Here is a 20,576-nt window from a genome sequence, read left to right as displayed (position 1 = left end):
ACTGTTTACACATTAATTGTGCATTTCTCTAGTTTATATGGGTAAAATTGAAAGTTTTTACAGGAAATGATTTCAGTTTCATGAACCTTTTTGTATAAGAAACGATTTACTATACTAAGTGATAATTGAAATATAAGAAAGTTACATACTTTAAAATCCCGGAACACCAGATAATGTTTTTTAGTTATGAACAGACGACACTTTAATGTATTAAAAAATAAAATGCATTAGAACTGATTATTGAACACTTATTTGGTTTCTTTCAATTTTACATCACGTATTAGAAAAAGCATCAGTGAGGCGTAACAAGAATTAAATGTTTTTTTTTATTCAATTTTCACCCCAAACAAGGCACAGTGCCACTTTGAAGCAGGGGGCTACTATTAGGGACTTAATTAGCGGGGTCATTATGAAGGGAGAAGAGTAGAAAGATGTTTGTTAACATTACACTTGAACTTCTGCATATCATTGCAGTTGGGAAAGCAGAATCCCGGAAGGGAGTTTCAAAGACCCGCAGTTCTGGGGAAGAAACTATTGGAGTAAAAGGCTTTCTTGCACCTAGGGATCTCCACTGTAAAGGGATGAGACTTAGTAGCTTGTCGGGTTTGTCGGGGGTAGTTACGTCGGGGAGGTACAAGGTTTTGCAGTTCGTCAGAGCATTCACCATTAAAGTATTTGTAGAACAGGCAGAGGGATGCAACATCTCGTCGATGGGACAGAGGTTGAAGCCTAGATGACGGTTCAGGACCTATCAGGTTGGCGACTCTTTTTTGAACCCTGTCCAGGAGCGAGAGACAAGCAGCAGATGCACCAGCCCAGATGTGACAACAGTACTCCATACATGGGCGAATGGTTGCCTTATAGAGGTATAGGATACTGGCAGGCGTAAGTAGTTTTCTAGCACGGTAGAGGGAGCCAACCTTCCTTGCAGCAGCCTTGGCAATGCTCTCAATGTATCTATTCCAGTTCATATTCCCTGTAAACGTTAGGCCGAGGAGTTTAAAAGAAGTACTTTCAGGCAATGTGTTCTTGGCCATTGCTATTGGTGGTAGAGAAGGTTTCTTGTAGTTATTGAAGGAAACAAGCTTAGTCTTAGCAGCATTGAATGAGACCAACCATTTTTGTCCCCATTCCACTACGGATTGGAGGTCATCCTCTAGTGTTTCTGCCATTTTCTTGGATATGTGTTCATTTGTTTTCCCCTCATATCTGTTATAGAGTGGTGTCATCGGCAAATATACCCATCTCCGAAACAATATTATCAGGGAGGTCGTTTATGAATATCAGGAACAATAGAGGTCCAAGGATAGACCCCTGAGGCACTCCCGCATTTGTCATATTGTTTGGATGTATGTCCGTCGAGGACAACTTTGATTTTTCTATTACTTAAGAAGGATTTAATTACGTTATGAATTCTTCCAGTGATACCATATGATCTAATTTTCCTTAGAAGACCATCGTGCCATACCCTGTCAAAAGCCTTAGATATATCAAGGGCCACCGCTCTACCCTCCCCTGTTTTATCCAATGAACGGTATATACGTTCAGAAACTACAGTTAAGATATCTGCTGTTGAACGGGCTTGCCTGAATCCATATTGTTTGTCAGTCAGGAGTTTAGCAGCTGTTAGGTGCTGGACTAGGACTTGATTAACTAAGGACTCAAATATTTTGGCGAAAAGCGGGAGGAGGCTAATGGGGCGATAATTTAGTGGGTCAGTTCTTTCACCAGAATTCTTGAAGACTGGTACCACAGAGGCGGTTTTCCAGCAGTCGGGAAAACAAGATTCGTTAAGGCATTTATTGTAAAGTTTAGACAGAACTGGAGCAACCTCGGCAAAGCATTTTTTTAATAGCACAGCCGGGATGAGATCTGGTCCACATGCTTTAGAGGTGTCTAGGTTTTTTATAATAGCTGTGTTCGCATAAAATACCCAGGTTTCTATCTGCTTATCTTGGGTTTAAGAGAAAAATGTTCTAAATCCAAGATAATCAGGTAGATGAAACCTGGACATTTCCAGCGAACACAAAAATTTGAACAAAATAATTTTCAGTATTTTGTTACGTATTTGCAATACGAGTGGGAGAAGTAACCAAAACATAAAAACAAAACAAAACTGATCTAGGATGAAAGTGCATTGGAGTTTTTATTCACGCATCATTTTTCATGAAACTAATTTTCTACAGTATTTTTGGAGGCGAAAGAATAGTTAACAGCCGTAAAAGTTGTTTAATGCATGGCGTAATGAAACCTTTGTTGCTACAGCACCTAACCTGCTTCTAATGGAGGAGGAAATTCCTGGGAGGATGGTATCATGACGAACGATTAAGTACTACATTGCATCTTTCCAATGGAGGGGGTATTGCTTTAGAGGATGGCGAACGAAGGGAATAGATGCGAGGAGGAAAATATCACAAAGTAACATTCAACGGAAAATATTCTGAAATTGACTTTTCAACCCTTGGTTGATAGATGTGGTGTTTTGGCAATTGCTGAAGTGGAAAGAACGATTCTTGTTGACCGAATGTGTCTGAATATAATTAAAAGACGGGGTGGCCAACGGTGCTCCTCCAATCATTACCAGTTTTATGACCTTGTGCCTAACTTGTAAATTAATTGGTTTAAATTTTATTTCTAAATAATTCGAAATTCGGCTGTCATCCCGAGGAGGACACTCTTGAGGCAATTTTATAAAGCAGATTAAGAGGCTGGATTTTCCTCGCATTAAAAACTTGTGGAGCAGATTCGGCCTTTGGCTAGAATCAGTATAGTATCTGTTCGGTCTCCGGAACCCATCTTGTCAGGCATTTCCTTCTCCTTTTTTTGGGTTGGGTGGGGTGACTATTACTAATCACATAAAGTGTCGACGCAATTATCCCCTATTAAAGAACTGAAATCGGCAGATAGGAAGTAAATACTGGCTAGAATTAAATTGTCTAAATAAATACTACGTTTAAATTATCCTTTTTCTTAAAGGATAAAAAGGTATGGTGTATTTTTCGACCGCCAGACCACTATCAAGATTGCCCCCCCCATCTACATCTTTTATTTTGTTAAAGAAATATTAGAATTTAAATGTTTCAATGTTAGATACCGTTCGAATATTTTGCACACAATTGGCGTTTATTACAATGTTCTAGGTAAAATTAAGTATTGGCTTTTAAATTCTATATTTGTACCGATTTTTTTTTTTTTCTCAATAGAACGGAAATTTAAATTTCGTTCCGTTTTAATTGTGCATGCACTAACAAAATCGAAAACTCGCTGTTCACATTTGAAATGTCAACTTGTATAGGTTTTTGGGTATGCTGACGAGGTTTGGTGTTTATTCCGAAAGCCATTCTTAACCTGGGGGTTTATTCCGAAAGAAGTTCTCAGATTTTCGAGTTTGCTGACAATTATAGTCGACATTTCAGGAGTTGGAGTTTAAAAATATACCAAAAATTTTACAAATTAACTTTTTCGTTTACAAATTATTTAATGTCGTTAATAAAATTGTGTGTATATATATATATATATATATATATATATATATATATATATATATATATATATAATTTTTTAAATTTATTTATTTATTTAAATTTATAAAAATACCATTGTTGAATTTTATTCTTTCGGTTGTATTGGCGCACTCGCAATTAAAAAAAAAAAAAAAAAAAAAAAAAAAAAAAATCCGTTCCATTTTCAAAACAACCCCTACAGCGCTCTCGACAAGGCTTACCTTTTTTTTTTTTTTTTTTTTTTTTTTTTTTTTTTTTTGTCTATAAATTTGACATTTTCATTTATCTTTCTGAATAACGACTACTTTCTCTTTAAAACCTTTATCAATAGATGTTTCTGCTTTTATTTTTGTTTGTTCAAAAAAAAAAAAAGTCGACATCGCCACTAGCGATTATATTTTATTTTTAACTATTGAAATTTTCCAAACTTTCGGATGAAAAATTTTCTCGGAAAATAAAAATCTAAGACAATTAAAATTGTCTAGGTCTAAACAAAATAAAACAAGCAAAAAACTAAATCTGAGTAATCCAACAGTCAAATCAAATGTCTTTTTAGTATCTTTTTTTATCCGTAAAAACGTAATTTTTCCGATTTCTTTCGTTTCAAATAAGTGCTTGCGAGTGATTAAATTTCACTGTTTTTCGTAAGAATTCAAATTTTTCCTTTATCGAGATTATTTTCATTGCGAGAAAAAAAAAATGAAAATTTAAATTACACCAAAATCTTTCAAATTGGCAAGTCCTAAGTAAATTAGTCTTTGCTTCGTCAAGGTGAAAACTTGGTTATTTTTCGGCCTCATATCGCGAAAAGATTTTGTAGCAAGAATTAATTTTAAATTCAATATTTTCTATCTGAACTTTGTTTTGATGTGACCATAGCAACACGTTATTACATTTTTTTCAATTTGATGAAAATGAAAGTTTTAATTTGACATTTTAAATATTTTCAAGTCTTATTCACGTAAGCACAACAAATGGATGTGTTCATTTGAAGTAAACTATACCTACCTCACCTAGTTTCAGTAATTGTGTTTACTTTGAATTTTACTTTTCCTAAAATTAAATTTAAATTTACCTTTTCGGTGTTTATATATATATATATATATATATATATATACACACACACACACACACACACACACACACACACACACACACACAAATTTTTTTATCATTTTACGCATTTTAACGAATTTAAAATGAGAGCGACACTGTTAAAACAATGATGGGGGAAATGGACGCATTTGAATAAAAATTTGTCAAAAAATTTTTTTTATCAATTAATACTAATTAACAAAACAAACAAAAAAAACAATGTTATCTAGCGTTTAGGCGAGATATTTCAACGATCTCTATATATACTATTGAGCCAATAATGACACCTGTCACCAAAAAACGACTTCCCAATTTGAAACAGGTCATTGTATTAGAATTTTAAACGCAATATTGAAACCTTTTCTAATCTCCATTGTGATTAGTTCTTGAGTGTCGTTCTACGTATTTTTTTACGTGGTCGTCACCATCACTTGAAAGAGAAGTGGTTGCCAGCCGGAGTTTTAAGCCTGAAATTAACCACCTAAAATATTTTTTGCTCGTGTTTGGCTAAGTAAAAATAACAATTTTCATAAATCTTACAATGTTTGTAGCTCTGTAACGTTTGAAATTTTCTTAAGTTATTTTTCCCGTCATTTTTTTCACTAATTATACAGCACAAGCAAAACATTTAATCGCCATCATAATGCATTTTAGTGTCTTCATAAACAAGTCGACTATTTAAGTGTTATTAGTAGTTGGAAAAATGATCGGAGCAAAATGAAAGATTCCCGGGCAACGTCGAATAGGTAGACTATTTTTTATTTATATAGAATTGTATTTTTGGAATTTTTAATCTACTTTTGTTCGGAAATAAAACTATACTTTGCCTTTAACTTATTCGAGCGGCATTTTCAAACAAAATTGTGTAAAATACAATATCATTTGAAAATAAATTTAAGACGAACGCTCAGTTTTATCGAAAGTGTGGGCGAAAACAGGTGAGATGGGTTGAGATTTTTTACTACTATCTCTGCTACGATTAAACTGAGAATTAGAAATTGTTGTGTATGTATTTTTTTTTTGTATATGAAACAAATGCTTTGTTTTTGTGTACTAAATTAAACTACTCTCTTTAAATATCATTTCTTTCTATCTCCGATCCTCATTCTAATCGAATCACGTGGTCGGAAAAAAGCTGAATGACGCTATAACCTTCACCTTGGTTTTCAGCACACACCTTCGTCGAACTGAACCAACCAGTTTTGAACAAATAACCAAGCCTTACAAATGACCTCAATTAAAATAATAAACCCAACAAGATATTTTCTTTGCGTTTTTTTTTTTTTTTTTCTGAAATTTAATCTATTAATTGCATTTGATTAAAAATTTTAACTGCCGGGTATTGCTTTGGAATCTTAATAATTTTTTTTTTTTTTTTTTTTTTTTTTTGAACAATACCTAGTTTCAACCATCGTCACCAATCGAGGTTTGTCATACCGTCCACCTGACAAATCCGTTAACTCTTCCTTGAGTTGCATTACTAAAAACATGAAACTAAAACAGTTTGCACCACTTTTATATCCGATTACGAAGACTAAGATCAACATGTAACCATACTAAACCTTACTTTTCTGGATTTTTGAGATAATGATTGATTATTCATATTTGGTTTCTTGGTCTACTGTTCTCATCTGGAGTGTCATTTTCATATTTCAGTCGCTGTAGCTTCCAACCTTAAGATGTATCTTGTCGAACACGAATGTGGACGGAATTTCGAACGGAACCCTTGTGAAAATGGCACTCAAGACGAGAACAGTAGTCTGAAGGATCCAAACAGTACATACTAAACCTTGTGTTTAGAATTCTAATTTTGATCAAAGTTCATTACATTTTTTGTTCTAAAAAAATTGAAATTTAGGGCTTAAGGACGTTTGGGAATTAAAATACTACAAAGAAAATGAAATTTGAAATATTGATTGATGTCTATCTAATTTCGCAGAAATCAGAAATATTTGCCTTTTCACCTTCCCTATTTGTTCTCTTTGCATAAAATTAAATAAAATCCACAATTGGATTCCTTATATTCCTTACATGTAGCCGTTGCAAATTTCATAATGGTCAGCTAATTAGTTTAGGAGTGAATCATGTACGTAAGAATTAACTGATTTAGTTATGGTAAAGTTTTTATTTAATGAAATGATTTAATTTAATGTTTTAATACAGAATTTTCTAAGAATTATGGTGCTTGTTTAGAAATACAAACTTTTATGATGTACATACTCGTTATGGAACGAAGATATCATATTCGAAAAATTACGTAAATTGATTTTTTTTTAACTAATAAAAACATTTTTACTATTTTAACACTAATGTATCAATTATAAGACTGATTTTAATCTCGATAGTTCGAATTTAGTTGTCTCCCCCTTATGCTGGATCCAAAATGTGGCCAACCAAAGATCAGTCTTGCTTGGTCATAAAATTTGATTTTCTTTAAAAAAAAAAAAAAAAAAAAAAAAAAAAAACGTAATTTTCGGAATATGACGTCTTCATTCCGTGAAGAGTATGCACATAAGTATTTTTAAGCTTAATACTAAATAATGGAGTAACTTTCGTTTCGAAAGTGTTAAAATTTCTTTCAATTTTGGAGAGGAAAAGTAATTGTTTTAAAGATTAAAATGTCCGATTTGATCACATTAATCGAAATGCATTGATTAATTTCGTAATTAAACGACTTTTTTAAAGTCCTAAGAAATTACCATTGAAACTAAATATTTTCTAGCAAGGACAAGTCAACTGTGAAGACAATGTAAGGATGGGCCAAATTGTTATCTGGGCTTCTCCATATTGCATGGCGATTTTCTGAATTCATTAATAACTCAAAGCCTTCATCTGAGGCTAAAATTGGTGTGTATATATTAATTTTTTTAACATCCTAACTCGATAGTTTACCCCCTAAATATGTTTCTAAAAAAACTAAACTAAAATATATCACTTGGGTGCCAACAGCTAGAATTGAAAGCAAAACTTACAACTTTCTCTCACTCCTTAGTAGCCTCTGACCCACGCCCGTGTGTGTGTGTGTGTGTGTGTATATATATCCAATGCAAGACAGATTTACCCCTATGTAACACGATGTGACTTTCATTTAATATTTCTTTCATACCATTTAAAAAAGGAGGCAAATAAACTTTACATTTTTTTAGTGTATGAAAATACGAGACGAAAATAGTGTTTACATTATCGATGCTTGAAAACATTCTTATGTAGTGATCATATTGAAGCCGTAAACGCACCAGTGTTTAAAATATCTAGCAAAAATCAACTAATAGTCAGATTTTTAATTTTTTTTATACGTATTCAATTTTAAATCAACTTATATTTTAAAAGCAGTTTTTGTTAAATATGTGGGAACTTTTTAGGTGTTCTACTCTCCCCCATGTTACGAAAATAGGTCTGTAAAATTTGCACCTTTTTTAAGGGGGTAAGAATTTATAAAAAAACTTTGATATATATATATATATATATATATATATATCAATTAGCAGGACCTGTTGCCTGCTGGTAGCCCCCCTCCCCCATATAAAATTCAAGTACAGCTGTTGTTGCCCAATCCCCCAACCCCATGTTAAGAATGGCTTTCAGAATGAACCCCCCCAACCTCCCTATGTTTACAACAGCTTTAGGAAGAGACACCCATTTTGTGGGGGGGGGGGGCTGTAAAAAAAAAAAAAAAAAAAAAAAAATTTGCCCAAAATTTAACTTTGATATTACTGTCAGGTTTCCCATGTGCAAACACTATGAATGAACAAAATTTTGTGGTTGCAGTGTTAGTCTGCCTATGTGTACTAATCTGTCTAGTAGGGTATGTTTCAGGGTATGGTATGTTTGTTGGCAAGACTGGAGTTTAAGTGGCAAAATAACTATAGGAACTAAATTCCTATAGTCACCAGTATGTTACCATGTAAACGGTATTTCAGAAAGTGAGTTTAAAATAAGCAGAAAAAAAGCAATATAAACAGAGACTAATAAGCAATTATTTATTTTTTTTGTTTTACACAGGCATCACCACGTTTTAAACTGTATATATATATATATATATATATTATTTGTTTATATTATAAACAATATAAATAGAATGAAAAAATCTAAATCTTTTAATTTTAGACACCAGAAACAAATTTTTTAGAAATTCGAATGAAATATTGTTCAGACGTTATATATATATATATATATATATATATATATACCTACCTAAAAGAAAATACAACTGGAAAATGAGGCAAAAACAATTTATGCTTTGTGACCTATTCGCGTTAAAAATAGACAAAATTTAATAGTTATTACCTGTATGAGCCATAAGACAAAAACAAATTAAACAACTCCCTAAAAAAAATGCAAATAGCGCATACCTGTGTGAATGCCCAAAAATGTTAACCGCAATAGCCAGGCTCACATGTGTAAGAGGAAAAGGTGAAAAAAGGAAACGCTTTAGTCGAAACAAGCCTTTGAAATAACACCTTTTTAAATAAAAAAAAAAAACCCCAAAAACTGTAGATGTATGTCCAATCAACTTACAAGGACTCTTTAAGCTTTCAAAGCAAAATCTTGAAACATTTCATGATCGATCATTTGCAGCAATTCCTATTTGAGTTGCAGGAATTCTTTGAGCCGAGAATAAATGGCGTTAAAGTTCTGTCCTTGTTTCTCTCATGAGGAAATGAATAGGTTTTCGTGATCTAACAATATTTTTAGGAATTATTTCCCATTTAGTCAGAATTTCTGTAAAGTAGAGATTATATTGTACCCAATTTGTAGTAAAGATTTAAAAATATAAAATCGATTCAGCTTCCATTCCAAAACTCTATTGGCACCCAGCATTGTCTGGTCTTAAAATATGCATAAAGTTTAATTTATCTGGATTTCGTATATAGGATTAGTCAATTCTCTACCCATGATGTCATGATATTGTACCCTATGTAGACGTGGTTTTAAGCGCAAAATTATGGCTTGAGTGCCATCAACTAAAACCGAAAGCAAAAAATATCCATGAAGCTTGTGACGTTACCACTGTGACGTCACCACTGGGTTGGATATGAATTCAAAATGAAGATGAATGTACAAAATGGATAACGATTTTCACATGCATATAAAAGCAGTTTTAGTCGATTCATGCTTCACAAGTTTTGATTCCTTATATTTTCACTCTGTAACTATTTTAATTGGCTAAAAAACCATAAAACCAACTCACAAAAAAAAAAAAATGTAATCATTTGAGCCCCCTAGCATCACTTTGAGAGCTTTCGTCTATAAGATAACATTTGAAAAAAAAATACATATGCACATAGTTTTATAGACTAGCCTAGTTTCCCGGGTGTTTGGAGGTGTGTTGAACAAAAAAAAGTAGTAGGCAGGCAGGCTCGAACCCGTACTATTAGCATACAAGAGTACAGATTTACCAAAAAATCTCAAATCCTAAACACTTCTATGCAGAATAGTTGAAATTGTTAAAACAAACCCAATAGAATTTATCTATCGACCTGCATACTTTTAACTTGCTGAAACTTGTGTGAATTCACTAAAATTTTTAAACAAGTTTAAATTATTTAGAATTTAGTTTGGGATCAGTTCTAATTTTCAGGCAATTTAAAATTTTTTAGGACAGTTAAACAAATTATTTGACCCCTAACCGTAAATCTAAGCAATAAGGTCATAAAAGCACTTGTAACAAATCGCTGAAGTCTATAAAAACTGCAAATAGCCAGTTTAAAAATAACGTTCTTTATTCTAATTTTTTAATTAATAGATCAACCTTGCAGCGCTAGCTTGTCTGGCCAGGCAGATCACAACAAATATCGCAGAATTATTTGTAGTTACATGTTGATTACAACATTTATGCATAAATATTCATTGGATTAAAATACCTTACAATTAAAAAGAAAAAGTGAACAGTGAAATAATTCAGTTTCTGTTACATTTATTGACATTATTTTAAAGTTACAGTAGAAGTACATCAAGGTTTTCCCTTGTCCATTTTTCATTTGTCTTAGCATTGTCCAGCAAGTTCTTTACACGTTGTCTGGAAGAGATGATAATGATTTTAATACTTGCTTATGAAACAATCTGCTTAAGTTAAAGAATTTGATGGAAAGAAAGTCTGCGAATAAACGTTAAAGATCCAAATGAGTGCTTTTAGTGTGGAATCGCTCCCAGAAAAGTTATGTTGAGTTTGGAGGGAGGCAGGTAGAATCAAATGCAATTCAATCTTTTAGTACTAGTTGGATAAGAGGTTAACAAATTTGTATGAAAAGTGTAAGAGATAGATGAGCACTCTGTCGAGTAAGTGTATCAGAAAAAGGTAAAACTGGTAAGGTTTTTGAAGTTTTACCTTGATATTATTAGAGCATAATATAAAGCAGGTGGTAGTCAGAAGTGGATCACAGAAGTTCAGGGCACTTCTGCCATTACTGCTGTCAACCTAATGAATCTATTAAGCATGTGTATGTAGTGTGGAACCTGGCCAGTGCAAGGAATGAGAATGATGCGATAAATGTACAATGTAATCCTTTAAGACTGGATTAATTCTGATTAGGTGAAAGGAAGAATAAATTTGGTATAGTATAGCGAAGATGTGTACAGAACGGTAAATTGATCGTTGGCCATAAAAGAATGAGTTTTTGGATTAAATGTAGAACAGTTAAGGGAGCAGGTTTAGTTCATGGAAGGAGGAACGCTGAAGAAATGATAAAAATGAACTTGAGAAATGAAGATCTGGCTAGGGTTAGCTGGATTTGAAAGTAAATTTCTTAAAACCCTGTAACAGAACGCATGTGAAAATAGCAGCAGCCAGAGGATAAATGGCTGGCAAAGGTATTAGCGGCAACATTTTTGCAAGTGTGCTCATGGGCTTGTGTCACATAAAAAAAGGACAACACGTGGTTGGAGAGAAGTGTGGTTGAAAAATATGAAAATGACTGACTTCAGTCAGCAAAAGAAAAATGTGAGCTGGGTTAGGACGTGTGACCCTGTGATGGTGGCAAGAGACTTTCAAGCTGGTGTTAAAACGACCGGGTGTTGTTCATTTCACAGCAAACAAAATGAACAGTTAAGAAATAACTAGCAGGCATTGCTTGAAAAGTAATATCTTTTGCTAAAACAAAAAAGCAGTCGGATTTGTTTGTTCCTTTTGGGCAGTACCAGATCGGTTCCGAGAGGTTTGAACCATAATGAACACTGTTTGAGCATAATAGCATTGTTACATAATAGCAATATTACATGCCAACTTCTAAAGTGGACATCAAACTGAATATATTTTACTAGGTATCACAAATCAGCCAAATTTAGTGTGGAAACTGGTAAATATTGTAAAATTCTATTCAATTTCAATTTGCCAGATTACATTCTTTTTGTTGCTTTGGTAAAATTTACATGTAAACGTTAATTTTTGCACTTTAGCAATGTACAATTCTTTTTCTTGTGTCATTTTTTTGTTGTCCAGGCTATGAATTATTTTCGGTGACTGGCAATTTATTTTAATGTTTTTCAAATTTGCTGTCTATGGTATTGTAGAATTTTCTTTTCTTAAAGAAAAGGGCCACTTATCAATATGGTAGGCTTAATATAAGGATTTAAATGATCTTTAACAAAAAATCCAAGTTTAAATTCAAAATAGACTTCGTAGCCTCGTAGGAGATGTCCTTTTCTCCTCCTTGCAACCTCTATCTCACAGAAGAGATGTTGCGAGTTTGTCTGATGTATCGTTATTTTCATGGAAAGTGTTCAACTGAGCTTCAATCTATGGTCCCCCCTCGCCAAACTTTCACAAGAAACACTCGTCTAGCTGTAAACACTATCAATAATTTCCCCCACTCTTTATCTGTGCCTAAACCTAAACATAGATTCCATGAACAAAGCTTCTTTCTTAGAACTGCACGCCTGTGGAATTGTCTTCCGTTTTCCTGCTTTCCGGCTGACTACAATATGGTTGTGTTCAAGTCTAAGGTAAATAAGTTCTTGATGAGCCGTTCCATATAAGTTATTAAATTTACCAAATTTTCATTACTAATGATTACTATATTGACCAACTTCTACTGTACACTCTTTAACCCTTATCCTTGAGTGGCCTCTGGGCCTTGATAATGTGGTGATGCCTTTGTAAAAAAAAAAAAAAAAAAACTAAAATTGTTTACATCTAGTTCTGCATGGTTTAAATTTGACTTTTTATTCACTATAAAAAGTCAAGTTGGATTTCTACTGCGCTATAAATCAAGATTCAATGTGTTAACCATTGATATGAATATTCAAATTTGTGCTTTCATATCTTTGTTTTTATTTTTCGACTGGCAATTGGATTTTATCCAATGTTAGATTGGGTTGATCTAATAAATATTGCATCCATTATGATTGAAGATTTTCATTTGAAGTCTGCATTTTGTTTTACAATGAAATTTTCCTTCTGAACCAATAGCACACAAGATGGAAACTTTTCTAATCTCCATTGAACTCTGAACGGTTATAATTTGGTGACTGATTCAGTTAACAAAATATAATACTATTTATCTTTTTGTAAAAGTATGTGCTCACATGTTTAATGTAATGAGAATAAGTTTGGGGATACCTATTTAAAATGATGAATCCCAAACTGTTTATCAGTTGCATATATATGCAACTTGACAGATCTTGGACTATCTTGGAGCATGAAACTTTATAATAAATGAAAGATGACTGTGTTGTATGACAGATATACAGAGGGGCAGATACATAAGCCACATATTATCTGACACGAACCTGGAAGAACTGCTCTTATCATTGATGCAATGTTCCCAAATGACTATGATCTCAATAGAGCCCCACACGGAAAGGTCATCAAATATGGACTTAAAAACATAGTATCTGAAAGAAACACTTTGTATCAGTCATGGTAAGGGAAACTGGCCTAATAAAAAAACTTTAAAAAAGATTAGACAATAAGGAACAAAATCTTATATAAATTTACATAAAATCGAGTGTTAGCTTTTGTAAATAGCCCTTTGATCTTTTAAACTAATTCAAATAATCAAAATAGACGTCACAAATATCATTATCCCCTGCCCTTGCGTGTGTTCTATTTTTCAGTGTGTGTGTGAACTTGTTTATGTGCGTTCACTGTAATTTTAGAAAATGTTTCTTTTAATTTCAACCGATTTTAAATCGGTAAAATGTTTTTTTTTAGTTAACTCCATAATAAGATGATTCTATTACAATGAAATTATTACAATGCAGATATCTAAAGTCTAGCTGAAATGTCAATTTAATGGTGTCGAATTCATGATTGACCTTTTCTTTAATTTTAAGATAATCACCATTTTTAACTTAAATCTAATGTTAAGGAATTAAACGATAACTGCAAAACATTGTTTTCCACTATCGTTGATTTTAAATAGAAAATTATTCTAAAAATTAGAATTAATGTACATGAGGAAAGACTGGATTTCAGATCATTTTTGCGATTGTGTAGGTTTGAGAATCGATTAATCTTTCAATTTGGTAAAGTGCTGTTACTAAAGCAGGAGATTTTCATTTGAATGTTTCATCTTGATGCTACAATAACTCGGTTTTCCTACTGAACGATGGACTTTCAATCTGGATAAACTTCTCACAAACAAACATAAGCAATCCATTTGTTTATAGTCTCAAAGCTACACCTTCTGTTTCTTGGACTGACAAGCCAAACTAACTACCTTTTTATTTTGCTGAAATAGATTTATTGTCATTTGGGGTAAAAGTTTATTTCTAGTGTGCTGACTTCTCTGTGAACCTTCATATCAGACATTATTTTAAAGAGGTCAGACAGTTTCTTGGCTTCTAAATATTTCTCCCATTACAGGCCAACCATCTGCAGTAAGCATTTATGCATCTTGCTAAACATGACACTTGCTGCATATTTACATTGTTTAAACTCTGGCCAGGTTGAGCTGATTTCTTGCCTGGCCTGCACCACTCTGAGCCACTGGCCAAATGCACGGCAGTCATAAGAAAAATAGCAAGAGATGGCTAACCAATTGTGATTCTACCACCGAACACAACCATCTGAACCCAAGAACTTGATTGTCTTTCATGATTATTGTCCAGACTCCCAAGTATCCAATAGATAGATAAGAATTATGTCAAACTAATTTTCCCTCAAAAACGACGAGCTGACATTTTAGATTGAGATGGAGAACAGCAGTTTGGACACCATTGACGATGCAGTGAAGGCTTTTTGCTTTTAATAGATTCAAGATGCCTATTCTCTTTATTTTTACCATGACTCCCTCCTCCCTCAATAATATTTATTGGAAAGGGACTTATGTTTTCAGTGCGTCCGTTATTCCAGATGATTGCCAGATAACCGTCCATTAGTTTTTCCTGAAATTTTGCCACAAATTCTATTTCATTAAATAGATGTGCACAGTAAGAAAATAATTTTTTTGCAAAAATTCCTGTTGCGTCCCCAGGGGCTTAAAAAGGTAAAAAAAAAATGCCTCAAAATGGCCAAAAGATTTTGCCCCATAGCTTTTGATCCATCCATTAAATTTTTCTGAAATTTGGCCAAAATGTGGAGCCCATTGTTAATATAAATTCAGTATGGGTGACTCTGGCAAAATTCTGGTTAGCATCCCTCTGCGACTTTTAGGGCTAGAAAAAACATGCTTTTTTGGATTTTTTTTTTTTTTTTTTTTTTATATTACTCAAAAAATTTTATGCATGTCTTTATAGTGGTTTTCCCTGGTGCTGAATTCAAATATGTCTTGTTCATTTTCACTAGAATTCGATGTTCCCAGGAGCTCAAAAGGGGTCACAAATGCCCCAAAATTGCAAAAAATGACACTTTTTATCTCATAACTTTTGCTCCATCCATTAAATTTTTCTAAAACTTGGCGAAAATGTGAAAGCAACGTTGGCCCTTCACACTTCTCACATTCATCATTTCTTCAAAATTTTTTTTGTGGCGTCATCTCACATGCAGCACCAGAGGGGAACCACGCATGTGCGGCTTGTTTATGTAAGTTCCATCAATTGTTTCTTCTCGCTTAAATATCACTCCAATCTAGAGATTGTCCTTTATGCAAGCAGAAGATTTACTCTTACAAAAAGCTGAAAGGATATTACTAGATATTTGGCTACATTTTTTTTTGGGGGGGGGGGGTGCATGATTCCCCGGTTTGAATGACCAAATTAAGCTGGCTCTGGAATTTTCCTTAAATTCCAATGCTTTCTATGTTGACTGTTAATAATATCGCTTTAAAAATAATCTGAATGTTAATACTATTATGATAAAACACTCTGTAAAAAGAGGCGTCTGAGAGAAGTAGAGCTGTAGTTTTTAGAAAAATTTACCTGACAATTCTTTTTATGATAAAAGATAGAATATTGTTATAAAAAGAACTGAGACGATTTCAAATGTCCTTTATTTTTACAGAAAGGTCAATTGTTTTAAGTGTTGACGTTTCTGAATGTTTGAGGTGGGGCTGAATATTTTGTATCCAGATTATTCGTCTTGAATGTTCTCATGTTTTGGCCAGTGCAACCTCTGACTTTAAGTGCATTTTGAACTTTGGAATTCTTTTGTAGAAAATGTAAATCTTGAAATGTCTGGAATGGCCTTTGCATTTAGATTATTCAAACTATTGTACTCATCTTGAAGGTTTTTCTCACAAATGTCCAATGTAATCTTGTCAAACTCAGAATCTGTACAGAATTTCAAACATACCTTTATCCATGAGAGGAACTTGCTCATTTAGTCAACCATGATCAGATAGAATTCTAAAATTGTATTTGTGCAAGGACCTGTGGCGTAATGTATAGTGCTAAATAATTAGTGCAAGAAGACTTTTAAGGTTCAGTTATCAGTGCACATGATAGAAAGAATACAATTACAAACTAAATCTACTTAATCGTCGTTGAATGAGAACAAGCTACCTCGTATTTTGAAATTCTGTACAAATTCCCAAATTAGACAAAAAGATTCTAGGGTTTAACAAAGTTATATCTACTGAAATCTTGTGAGAATAGCATCCAAAATAAGGACAGCAGTTCAAATTATCTAAATAATATAAAGTACTAGACTACCCGTGACCCGTTAGGTCAGTATGTTATATTAGCTATGGAATTAATGTAGGAGTGTGACGCTTGTGATATAAAGAAAATAGTTTTTGTGACATAACAGAAACATTTCTGAGTCGTTCTGTTTATAATTGTTTATTTTTGAAAAAAAAAACAAACTTACAGCCATTGAATTAGAAGTGGTTTGCCATAGTTATAGGTAAATCTGTACTATTCAAATTTTGATATATATTTAATTTAAACGCGAAAAAAAACAAAGCAATTGGGACGCTGACAACGTACACAGTAAAACAATACGTTGTCGACAGGTCAGTTTATTTGTAAGAAAATTGCGACAGTATACTTGTAATACAGAATAGTTGCAAAACCTCCTCACTCTTCCCATATTAAATAATTTCGAAATAACGTTAATATTTCAGTGCGCAGGTCAAAATCTGCAAAAGAAGCGATTTGTGTGTTTTTGTTTACGTTATGGGTTAATGTTTATGCGTGCATGCGCAACTGGATGTCGTAAACCAGAAAGTGGTTTACATAACTCGTTACAAGGTCATTTGAGTTTTATAATTATATAGAATGACTCTTACAAACTTTTCAAGCTACATTATTAACAGTAAATTCTGATGTAGAAAGCACTGTGGAATTTCCACCAAGTTTTACGCGCGCGCGCGTGTTTTTTTTTTTTTTTTTTTTTTTATAAGTATGGATAATGGTTCCCAGTACAAAATATTGTTTTATCACAATAGTTTGTAGCCAAAACCTCCCTTGTCAGAATTCTGACATAAAGGGTCAATTAGCTTGTGTGCCCTAAGCATGGGAATTCGGTTTTTCTCACATGAGAGCAGTGGAGTTTTGATTTAGTTTGATCTGACATAATTAGGCATATGGGGAAATTCTTCACTTCATTTAAGAATGTTTGCGTTCTGGAGACTTGATGCATTTTGATAATCATGTGGTTCTGAAAGAAAAACATCTTGAAGCAATCCATCTAATTTTTTTTTTTTTTTTTTTTTTTTTTGTCACTTGTCGAGGCCAAAAGCTACTTTAGGTTATAAATGGATGAAATGACTGTCCGCCAATGACCCAAACTACATGCTAAAGTATTACTTAGAATTATTGAAAATCCAACTCGATCTCAAAACTAATTTAGTCATTTGTAATTAACTGAACCATTTACCTATATCTTGTTTAGCTATTTCTCTTGAATCAACCACTCTAATATCTTTTCTGCCTGTGAGCATTTGGAGAAAGAATAGCTTTTGTTCAATGTCATTTAATTGCTTTATGCCATCTAATTTAGTGTTCATACACACTGTAAACTAGGTAGCAAAACAAGTTTATTTTTAACCATTTATCAAGGCCAAAAGCTACTTGAGGATAAAGGCGAATGGAAAGAGTGCCAGCCAAAATCAATGCAATGAATTTTGACATTGAATTTGAAGACTAATATGCAGAGAGAAGCAGTCTTGGAGTAATTCGTTCAATAGATGGGAGAAACTTTATCCATTGAAATTCTTGGTATAAACCACAGGAACAGGATGGAGTCTCGCTTTGAAAATAACAATAAAGACTAGCAGTGTCTTTATTTTATTCACCCTGAAGTAGGGATATGTGCAGCAAGATTTTTTTCAAAACCTTACATTTAACTTTCTGCAAGTTCATCCTATACAACAAAATATATGCTCCCCTCTCCATATGCTCCCCTCCTCTCCATATGCTTACTTTTACAAATTTTCCTATGTTAGTGTTACCTAGATAATATATTCCAAATTTCAGGATTCCTTCATTAGTTTTTTGCCCTCCTTTCGGCTTGTCACTAAAGCACATCTGAACTCTGCATGATCAATGTTAAAAACTTTGTAACATAGATAGCAAGAATCCAAACTGTACTGGATAACCGACCATGGGACATACCTACTCTTAAAGGATGTAGTGATCGAACTATAAAGAATTATGGCCGATGTCTCGCAAGATTTTATATTTGGTATACCATCCAACAAGAGAACCAGCAAGCAAATGTTCAATTTTAATTTAGAAACTATTTCCAATCAATGGTGCAGCTCACAAAAAAATCCTTAAAGCTACAGGCTGGTGACCTAAGGACAAAACTCTAATCTGGTGTTTAGTTTGTAACTTTAATGGTTTGTGTGGGCTGCAGTGTTGTCAGTTGGAAATTTCACATTGGAGTGTAAAAGGGGCATCCAGTCTACAAAAATCTTGTTTCAACTAAGGAAATTACTAACGAAAACCTGTTGCATTTCACGTGATGTAATTACAATAATGACTTGGCCAGAGATAGGATAGTTTTGAAGTTCATTTCTAAAAGCTGTTCACCACCTTAATTTTCCTTATGTTTGGGAACTTCTACGTATTATGGTGCATGAAGCGATCAAAGAATCAGATCGTTTTTGATCTGAATCCAGATCCATAGCATCCCTCCAGCTTCCTGCTGCAACCAAATCTGTCTGCTCATTTTTGTTTTCCTTTTTTCTACAAGGAGTTTATTAGAGCACTTGGGTGACAGTTATCTTTGGGGCCAATCTTGGTATGTATGTATGTTCTAAGGCACTTATAATCAAATGCATCTAATTTCTTCTCTTAGCTGATTTTGAGATGCCAAGTTCAACTTTTATATAGTAGTATGGAAAAGACGTTATAAAAATCTTAAGATATGAAGATGAATTTTTCAGCACTTGCCATCATGGGAAACTGATGTTAAACTAGATATGATGAATCTATAGCAATATACAATTCCTCTCTGGAAAATGTTGTCCTGACTGGCACTTTGAAGCTAGTAAGTTTTTGTTTTTGCATCTATTCGTACAGAATATATATATATATATATATATATATATATATTCACAAATAAGATTTAAAATTGTAAATTAGCAAACTCCTATCTGTTCACTGAGGCTTCTAGATGCCAGAAAGCTGTCTACATTTTCTTCTCCGACTGTTAGACTTTGCAATTTCCTCCTTGTTTCTTGCTATTCTGACTATATTAACTCGCTATAATTTAAATGTGAACTGGCATCACTGTTCAACTCCCCACAGTCCCCTGTTCGATATGATCCCAAATAGTAGCCCCTCTTCGAAGTGGCAGTATGCCTTTTTTGGGGTGATAAAGTGAGCCGGTTTTGCTGCAGATTTTGAGTTGAAAATCTTGAAACCTATTCCACCATTAGCCAGGCATGTATTGCAAAACATTCTTTCAAACTGATGCAAAAAACTTTTCTTATGCAATTTCTACATGCAGAATTGTTCATCAGATATTCTTGAAAACAATAGATTTTGTTTGAGATCCCCTTGTCTACGGTCTTCACTCTAACCTTGATTTAATTTTACTCATGGGAAAATCTCTTGCGTAACTTTAAACTGTTTTACACCCAAATAATTCACAGGCTTGGAACGTGAACAGTGGAAATGTGCTATTTAAAAAAAAACAAAAAAAAACTAGTTTTTCCACATATCTTCAAAACATGCTCACAAGAATCGAGTATATATTATGTTTACCTATGTCGGTATACATGTGCAGTGATTAGTTGTAATGAGGATGTTTGGTATTTACAACTTTGCTTTTAAATGTGCCGCTCCCCTATCTTATATGATCCTTTACTTGTGACGCTCTTCCTCTCCTGATAAAATGTATATAAAGACACACACACACACACACACACACACACACACACACACACACCCACACCTGCACTTTTGATTACATGTCGGTGGTTGAACTTTAAAACTCATTCAAAATTAAATATGCAAAAATAGCATTAGAAAACTTTTACCAGTTTAATGTTTTTTCATCAACCAAACATACTTCTAATCAAGACATTTTCACTTGCAGTAAGAAAAATAAGCCTAAATCAAGATTTAGTCGGATCCTCATACATATTTGACCTATGTTGAAAATGGATTTTTTTGAAGTTCGATTGTCTAAATACACTTTTAGATCTG

General features: G+C 33.3%; 1 protein-coding gene and 1 long non-coding RNA gene across 5 annotated transcripts in view; both read left to right on the top strand.

Annotated features, from left to right (window-relative positions):
* Positions 1-20,576, top strand: part of LOC145266906 (hexokinase-4-like) — a 274,629-nt gene that overhangs the window by 117,060 nt on the left and 136,993 nt on the right. The window lies entirely within an intron of this gene.
* On the top strand, positions 4,676-11,501 carry LOC145266904 (uncharacterized). The gene is made up of 2 exons (XR_013864791.1): positions 4,676-7,617; positions 7,932-11,501. It is a non-coding gene; the product is annotated as an uncharacterized LOC145266904 (long non-coding RNA).

This window comes from Euprymna scolopes, chromosome 42, assembly GCF_053919585.1.
Source record: "Euprymna scolopes isolate OS-2025 chromosome 42, ASM5391958v1, whole genome shotgun sequence".
Taxonomy (NCBI): Eukaryota; Metazoa; Mollusca; class Cephalopoda; order Sepiida; family Sepiolidae; genus Euprymna; species Euprymna scolopes.
This window is presented reverse-complemented; position numbering and strand designations above follow the sequence as displayed.